Source organism: Mus pahari, unplaced genomic scaffold (assembly GCF_900095145.1).
Source record: "Mus pahari unplaced genomic scaffold, PAHARI_EIJ_v1.1 scaffold_6746_1, whole genome shotgun sequence".
NCBI lineage: Eukaryota > Metazoa > Chordata > Mammalia > Rodentia > Muridae > Mus > Mus pahari.
The window spans coordinates 1-8,637 of NW_018392667.1; positions in this window are offsets into that span (position 1 = coordinate 1).

Below are 8,637 nucleotides of genomic sequence, written 5' to 3' on the forward strand. Positions count from 1 at the left end.
AGTCTTCAGATCTCCACTCCTTTTTCATCTTTGTTGACTGCAACCAACTGCTTTCTTCTGGGCTGGTTCCACTCCCTCTTAGCATCTTTCCTCAGCATGTATCCCATGGCTCTGGCATCTTTAACATCTTTGAGTCTCCAAGGCAATTTCAATGTTATAGCTTCTTGTTTCAGTGTCTGGGAGTCCACTTTTTTTTGGACTCCTCCTAAGGGCTGGCATCACTTCTCCAGCTCTGCCCTCTGTAGCACTCTAAGCTCAGGTTGATCCACTCCACTATGGCTGCTTTTCTTGGTGATCATCCCACGGTACTGACATCTCCAATACACTGGGGTATTCCACTCTAACTAGGCTTCATAAATAGCCTCTTATAAGCTCTCTTCATGGTGCCAAGCCTCAAATCCAGTGCATAACCCCTTCAGTCCTGGGCCACCAACTACAGCTGAGGCTATACCTTCTCCAATGTCCTTCCATGACCTCTCAAAGTGCCAAGCCTCAGCTGTTCTTCATGACACCTTCATGCCTTCAAAACCAGTACCACCTGGGTGATTCTTACACATTAGCAAGTCCAGCTGCTGCACGAGGTACAACCATGGCTATCTCTGGAACACAGCTTCTTTGTCTTCCAGAAAACACTTCCCAGAAGATTTTACCTCAGTGATGCTGGTGTCTTCATAGTCAATGCTAATTTCTTAGCTCCAGCTAACCAGCATCAATTGTCCCAGTAGTTTTTTCATTTTTAAATCTAGAGCCAGAGCCACATGGCTGAAGCTGCTGAGTTCTTCTGCTTGCAGGAATTAGAACATGACCTACTTGTACTATTACATTGTCACTGGCTTTCTGTTTTCCAAATCCTTGACTGCCTAAGCTTGGCTATCCTGCATCTTGCTCTGTAGATTGGCCTTGAACACAGAGATCAACATGCCTGTCTCCTGGGATTAAAGGTATGTACCACCATACCTGGATCTAAATTTAGCTGGGTAGGATCTTGCCCCAAGGTCCCATTCCCTTAATCTGTTATCTCTGAGAACACAAGATTTTGCTCCATTTCACTTCCTAGTACCCCTTTAATACTCAAACCATATATTTTATATTTTTCCTTTTTAAGCTTGTTATGCTTGTTCAAACTTCTCTTCATAAGACTTAACCAGAGAACAAAGTCTCTGCTGGGCTTTTTTTAAACTTCCTTTGTTAGTGCAATTAATCTGAGACTCTCCACCTTAGCATTTGGAAGACTTTTCAGCCGAGGGCAAAAAGTAGCCATATTCTTCACCAAAATACCACAAAAACAGGCTCTATGCCACATTTTGAAATTCTTCTCCTTTGAAATGTCTTGGGACAGGTCAACACAGTTCAAATTACTCCCAGCCAAAAAGTCTTCCATATTCCTAGTAGCATGACCCATTAGGCTCCATTTAAAGCATTCCACTGATTTCCAAATCCAAAGTCCCAAAGTCCACATTCTTTCAAATAAAAGCATGGTCAGGCCTATCACAGCAATACCCCACTCCTGCTACCAAGTAATACACTGGATAATGCACAATCTTTTCAAGAAACAGTTCAGAAAAGTTGGCTATCCATACATGTGCATACATTACAGTGCCCAAATGGTCTGAGTATTATAACCCTTAGAGGCAAATATAAGAACAAATGTTTTACATTTATGTTGGCATTGATTTCTTAGATGCAGCATTAAAGGCATAGACAACAAAAGAAATATAAGAAAAACTGGACTGCACCTTTTAAAATTGCATATTTAGTAACATCCTTGACAAAATAAAAAGACAAGCTGGTGAAAGGATAACAAAGATTAATATACATTGATAAAAACCAGAGAATTTCTGACCATCAACAATCAAACCAAACAAAAACATATCTAAATATGAGAAAATGACTTAAATAAACCTTTCTCGAAAAAAAAATTCATCGATGGGCAAAACTCTCACACAAAGCTCAGTATCACTAGAAAAAAATCTGTAGTGAGTTATTGCACATTTGGAAGTCTGATATATAAAATAAACTGATGTTTGCTGGGGTGCAAGAAAGTGGAACTCTTATATATGATTGATGCAAATTTTAAATGAACACTGTGGAAAATAGAATAACAATTCATTAAATGTGTGCAAAGCGTGGTGTCACAGGATCCTGAAACCCTTCTACTTAGTGTACATCTCTGAATATTTAAAACCAGGGTCTAGAAGAAATATGTGTATCCTTAGGTTCACAATAGCATTTTATATATTGCTTCTCTGCAACATGCATTTAACTTCTGAAGGCTATGTTTTAACAATATGAATATACAAATATTTGTTAAAAATAGTAGAAAAATAACAGATGCTTAGCTTTCTTGTGAAAAATTAGAAAAATATTCCACATTTAAATTATGTATATTTGTTTTAAAATGAATAAATTTGTTTTTAAAATCTTTTAAAAAGTTAATGACTTCTTTACTTTTATAATGATATTAACACTAAGTTTATTTATTATATTAAGATATACATATCTAACATTTACTATGCTAGCTACTTTTTAACTTCTTTATTTGAATAGTGAATGTTTCTATATTTTGTGTAATTGCTAAGACTAGCTATTTCTAGAATGGATTTTTATCTCAAGCAACCACAACTTTATTTTATTCATGTCTGGTTTTGACTTAGAAGTACCTTATATAGGTAGAATGGTAGAATATTTGTCTTTTTATGACTAACTTGTTTAAACATGATGTCTTAAAGGTTTGCTTATATGTGGACTGTAGTGTATAATAATTGCAAAATTGTCTTTCAAATTAATTTTTAAAGGCCATTTGTGTCTTCAATTCATAAGAGAAACCCAATGTAAAAAACCTTCTCTAATTTCAGACTTCTACACTGGGACTATTACTGTACTGTTTTATTTGTTTTAATTAGTTACTTTATCTCAATAATTAAAAGTAATATAGACAAAAATATTTTGTTATCTCAAAATATTCACATTTACCATTTCAATTTCCTTCTTAAAGAGAAGCAAAGAGAAGAATACATTATAGATGTTTATGTCAATCATTAAATTGAGAAAAAAACCTGTGTAGATGTGGATAATTTTGAAAAGCAGGTGATTTTTTGACATCAATTACAAAAAGAAATCTGAGACAAAAGACCTTAAATATTTGTCAATATTATTTACTTTAGCCTTAAGATAAGGTGAGGTCAACTTAACTTATTAAGTAAATTAATGAAGCAAAAAATAACATCAAATTGCAAAACCTGCCTGGTGGCAGACACACCATCACTTTGTATTATTAATACCATACAACTCCAGAGGCTGGAATCTAAATGTCATGATGTGTTCCAAGAGCCTATTATTCCTGAAATTTAATGTTTGTTGTTGTTGTTGTTGTTGTTTTGTTTTGTTTTGTTTTTGTTAATTCTCTGTTCACTAAGCTGTGGCTGAGCATTTGGAAAACAAGAGAATTATAAAAAGATACCACGTTCTTTACATCATATACCTTTCTTTTTTGTATACAAACAGAGTATGAGTAATACTGGAATAACAATTGAAAGAATTATTAGAAACACTGCCATAATCCATGTGGAGCTGAACGTGTGGGAGCGACAATAGGAACTTACTTTCTTTCCATACAGTGGGCAAAAACAAAAAGATGATTTTGGATCCTCTTCACAGTCATGGCCAAAATTTGAAAGAAGAGATAGAGAAGACTCTGTTTTATACTACACTGGTGATTATTTCAGGCTCTTCCAACTTGTTAAAGTGTAGAGAATGATAATGTAGTTTGCTCATCCATAAACAAGACATCTGTATCACATCCACCTTCCAAAGACTCGGAGATCCTTGCTAATGAAGGAGGAGAAAGACTGTAAGTGCCAGTGATTTGTACCAGGAAGCCCTGTTTCCCAGGAAGAATATGATATTTGTAAATAAAAGTGTGTATCAGTTGAGATAGCATGTATATGATCTGTATAATCTCAAACAAAAAATTACTAGCATGAATGGAGAGGCAAGGACATAAAATTCCATCCCAACAACGAGTTGTGGTAATCGATAGCTTCTGAGAGAGGGAAAGTAGTTTTTCCTCAAGGGTGCATTCCCAGGTAGGTGAGCATGATTCCATCTTCTTGAGTATATGGACAATATTCATTTGACTTAATAGGTCAACAGAAAACAAAACCAAAATCAAAACCAGAGGAAATTAGGAATATCTTTGGAAGGGACATGGTGGAAGAACTCTGTTGCCTGTGCCCTGGTGTGCTCAGACCCTACCTGCACTTGGAGGTTAGAGGTTAGGTGGCACAGAGTCAAAGACTCAGACTCTGGGAGCAGGTGAGAAACACCACAGCAAACTCATCTAAATTCTGCTGCAAGCTTGTTTAATACCCTCCAACTGCACCTCATTGGTCCCAAGAAAGCATCTTTTCTCAACAACAGTTTCTGACCAGCTGGCACTGTCTGTGCCAGCAATTATTGTGCTCTCAGTTATTCCTCAATTAGGTCTTCCTGCAGGAGATGCTTTTGCAACCTTGCAACCTCTACCATTTATCTAGTGGTGGCCATAGCCATGCATCCTGAAGGAATTATTATGATCTCCATCCACTGTAAAAAATGAGAAAAGCAAGGAAAATGATATCAGTAATATTTCAAGTCAGTGCATGAAATTTTGAACAATGATCTTGAGTGAGATAACCGATTCAGAAAGTTAAACATTTAATCTTTCCAATCTTTCTCTCATATACAGATGTGAGCTTTGATTCTGAAATGTATGTTTCTTTTGCACTGAAAGGGTCACAGCAGAAACTGGTGAAAAAGTGGAGAAAGAGAAACATTACTCCTGTGTTGGTGGGATTGCAAGCTGGTACAAACACTCTGGAAATCAGTCTGGCAGTTCCTTTGCAAATTAGGCATAGTATTACCCAAGAACACAGCTATACCACTCCTGGGCATATGCCCAAAAGATTCTCCAACATATAACAAGGACACATGCTCCACTATGTTCATAGCGGCCTTATTTATAATATCCAGATGCTGGAACTAACCCAGATGCCCTTCAACAGAGGAATGGATAGAGGAAATGTGGTACATTTGCACAATGGAATACTACTCAGCTATTAAAAACAATGAATTCATGAAATTCTTAGCCAACTGGATGGAACTAGAAAATATCATTTTGAATGTGGTAACCCATCGTAAATGAACGCATATGGTGTGCACTCACTGATAATTGGATATTAGCCCAAAAGCTTGGAATACCCGAGATACAAATCCAAGACCACATGAAGCACAAGAAGAATGAAGATCAATTTGTAGGTGCTTTGGTCCTTAGAAAGTTAAGACTCATGGCAGAAAATATGGAGTCCAAGTGTGGAGCAGAGGCTAAAGTAAGGCAATTCAGAGACTGTTCCACCTGGGGATCCATCCCATATACAATCAGCAAACCCAGGCAGTATTGTGGATGTCAAGAAGTGCATGCTGACAGGAGCATGCACCCTCATAGAAACAGGGGAAGGGAAGATGGAATAGGGTGGTTGACGGAGGACCTGTAAGGGGATAGCATTTGAAATGTAAATAAAGAAAATATACCACAAAAAGGAAAGAAAGGTTGTAAACCACCATGAGTGTAAGTTCTTTTAAAGTAGAAGAACTAGAATAGTCATAGAAAGGGGAATAAGAAAATTGGAAGGATTATAAGGGGTGGGTGATTGAAGAGAAGGATAAAGGAAGGCATGTGGTGAGAGATAATTAACAGTAAATTGTTTTTGAAAATGGAAATCTATTACTGTGGAAACTTTCTACACATAGATTACAAAGGTAAATCAGGGTACCCTATAATGACAGTGGAATTCATCAATTAGACACTGAGAAAAAGTAAATTAAATTTCTAGGACTGGAAATGCCTATCAATTTTTTTTAATTCTTAGTCATTGGGATTTGACAGAGTGCAAATATTTCTGGCAATTATGAAGTGAAGTGCTACAATGAGAGAAGAATCAATAGAAATATGTATATTATAAATTGAAAATTATTAAATTGATTTACAAAATAGGATCAAGAGAGGCAGACAATCTACTATATAAATCAATTTTGGAAATTGTATAGAAAGCTATTGAAAAGCAATCCACATTAGAAGGTCAAAGATAATTGAGAATATCAGCAGCAGATGTCAGTAGCAGCAGTGACAGACATACATGCTTAGGATGAAGCGATGGCAGGCAGGCAATGATGATGTTACTTCAGACGTTTAAAGCAACATAGACATTGAGGTCAGGTCTCTGCACTTCCACCATCAATTAATTTTTTCCTTTAAATGTGCCTCCGGTCAGAAGGGAGTACATTTTGTAAGGAATAAATGGCAAAGCAAAACTATTCATACAATGGATAGAAAACAAAATAAAGACATAAGATATGGCCATGCTCCCATTATCATGCTGAAAGCACGCACACTATGATCATCCAGAAGTCTTTACTTCTTAAAGATTTCACTATTTTTCAATATTACTATAATGAGTTCCAAGTGTTTAACACTTGGATCTTTTAAGGACACTCAAAATCTATGCAATAATAATGATCACCTTTTATATCATGCTATTTCCTTAAAACAAACTAATTGAGGAATCTGGAATATTAATATCAACTTTATTGTTTGCAACTCTATTGTTTTTATTTAATATATTTCTTTTTTCTCTTTATTTTAAATAGAAGTTGAAATAATAAATAAATCATTATTTTGTGTGTTATTTCACATGAATCAATAAATGGTAGAGTATAATAACAGTTATATTGGCTATCTTACCACCATTAAAAACACAATCACTGTGTTTTGGTAGTATACGTTATTGAAATGCATTGACTATTTCATGAATATAGTTATATATTTGTATACATGGAATATTGATTCTAGGATTGTGTTGCTACAATTATTTCACATGGAGAGACATAAACATGAAATCATGTTCCCAATGTCCCCAAATAAACAAAGGTTTGATGTCAACCAAAGTTAACAATGAGGAAGCAATGAGATTATAAAGTTTTCTAATAGTCGCTCCCCCCTTTGCTTATAGGGATGTGGCTGCTGCCACCTCACTTTAATAAGCTGCCTTTGAAATTCTTTTAATCTCCAGGAATGAAGCATACCCCTTTAACCATATAAATGGAGTTTTTCTATTTTTCTTGTCTAGGCCTGTATATTCTATTCCCATGCAAGGAAGAAGAAGTTGCATATAGCACATGGTAAGCAGTCTCTGGATACTCAAGTGGTGATCTTGTGTTCCTTTTCATCCATTCATAAAGATGCATAAGCAGTAAATAATCTTGGCTAGTAAAATTTTTTTGCAAGGGGGTACAGCAAAATTTCCTGTAGATGATTGTGAAGCTAATCCTACTTGTCAAAATTGACTACATCTGTAATGAACTACAATCCAGAAATGGAGAACATAACTGTTATCCAGATCTTGAATCTGGAAAACACTCATTTTTAATCTAGATCCTGACAGGTGATGGCACACACATGTGAATAATGGTAGTCAAGAAATGCTTAGGTACAGGCAAGGTGGTACATGCATTCAAGCTAGGAGGCAGATCTCTGAATTCAAGTCCAATCTGGGAGAGAGCAAGTTTCAAGTAAAGAAAAGCTTAGGTACAGGTGTGCTCACCTTTAGTTTTGTGTGTATTCCTTCTATTGGAGGCCTACATAATGACAATGCCAGCACATCTATTGGAATCTACTTCTTCAGGATTCCGGAATATACATAACACTAGATTAAATATCTGGCCTCATGGGATTGGGAATCTACTAGATCCTTAAACTTCCTATTCATAGCTGCCCATTGTTGGGTTAGTTTTACTGCAGAGATTCCATGAGTTCTGTGAATCTAGATATCTTTGACAGAAGTTGGCTGGTGGACTAAATTGATGACATTATGATGGTTTGACCAAGTGAACAAGGGGTAGCAATCACTTTGGACTCATTGCTAACACATGTGCATCAGAGAATGGGAAATAAATCCAACCATGATTTACGGTGTGTCTACCTTCATGAAATTCTTAGGAGTCCAGTGGTGTGTGGCATCTAAAATGAAAAATAAGCTGTTGAAACTGGCCCCTACCACCACCAAGACTGAAGCACAATATTTGTTGAGTATATTTGCATTCTGGTGACAGCACATTCCTCACTTAGGCATGCTACTCAGGCCCATATACCAAGTGACTTGGAAAACTGCTAGCTTTATGTGGGACCTAGAAAACAAGGTGTTTCACCATGTCCAGGTTGCTGTGCAGGCTGCTCTCTTTCATGGTCCATATGATCCAGCAGAGCTGATGGTATTTAAGGTTTCAATGAAAAATAGTGATAATGGTTGGAGTCTTTGGCAGACATATGTATGTGAACCACAGAAGAGATCTTTAGGATTTTGGAGCAAGACTTTACTATCATCTGAAGTCAATTATTATTCCTCTGAAAAACAACTCTTAAGCTTCTATTGAGCCATAGTGGAAAGTGAACATTTGACAATAGGACACCAAGTTACACACACACACACACACACACACACACACACATGACACCAAATTATACACATACACACACACACACACACACACACACATATATATATATATATATATATATATATATATATATATATATATATATAT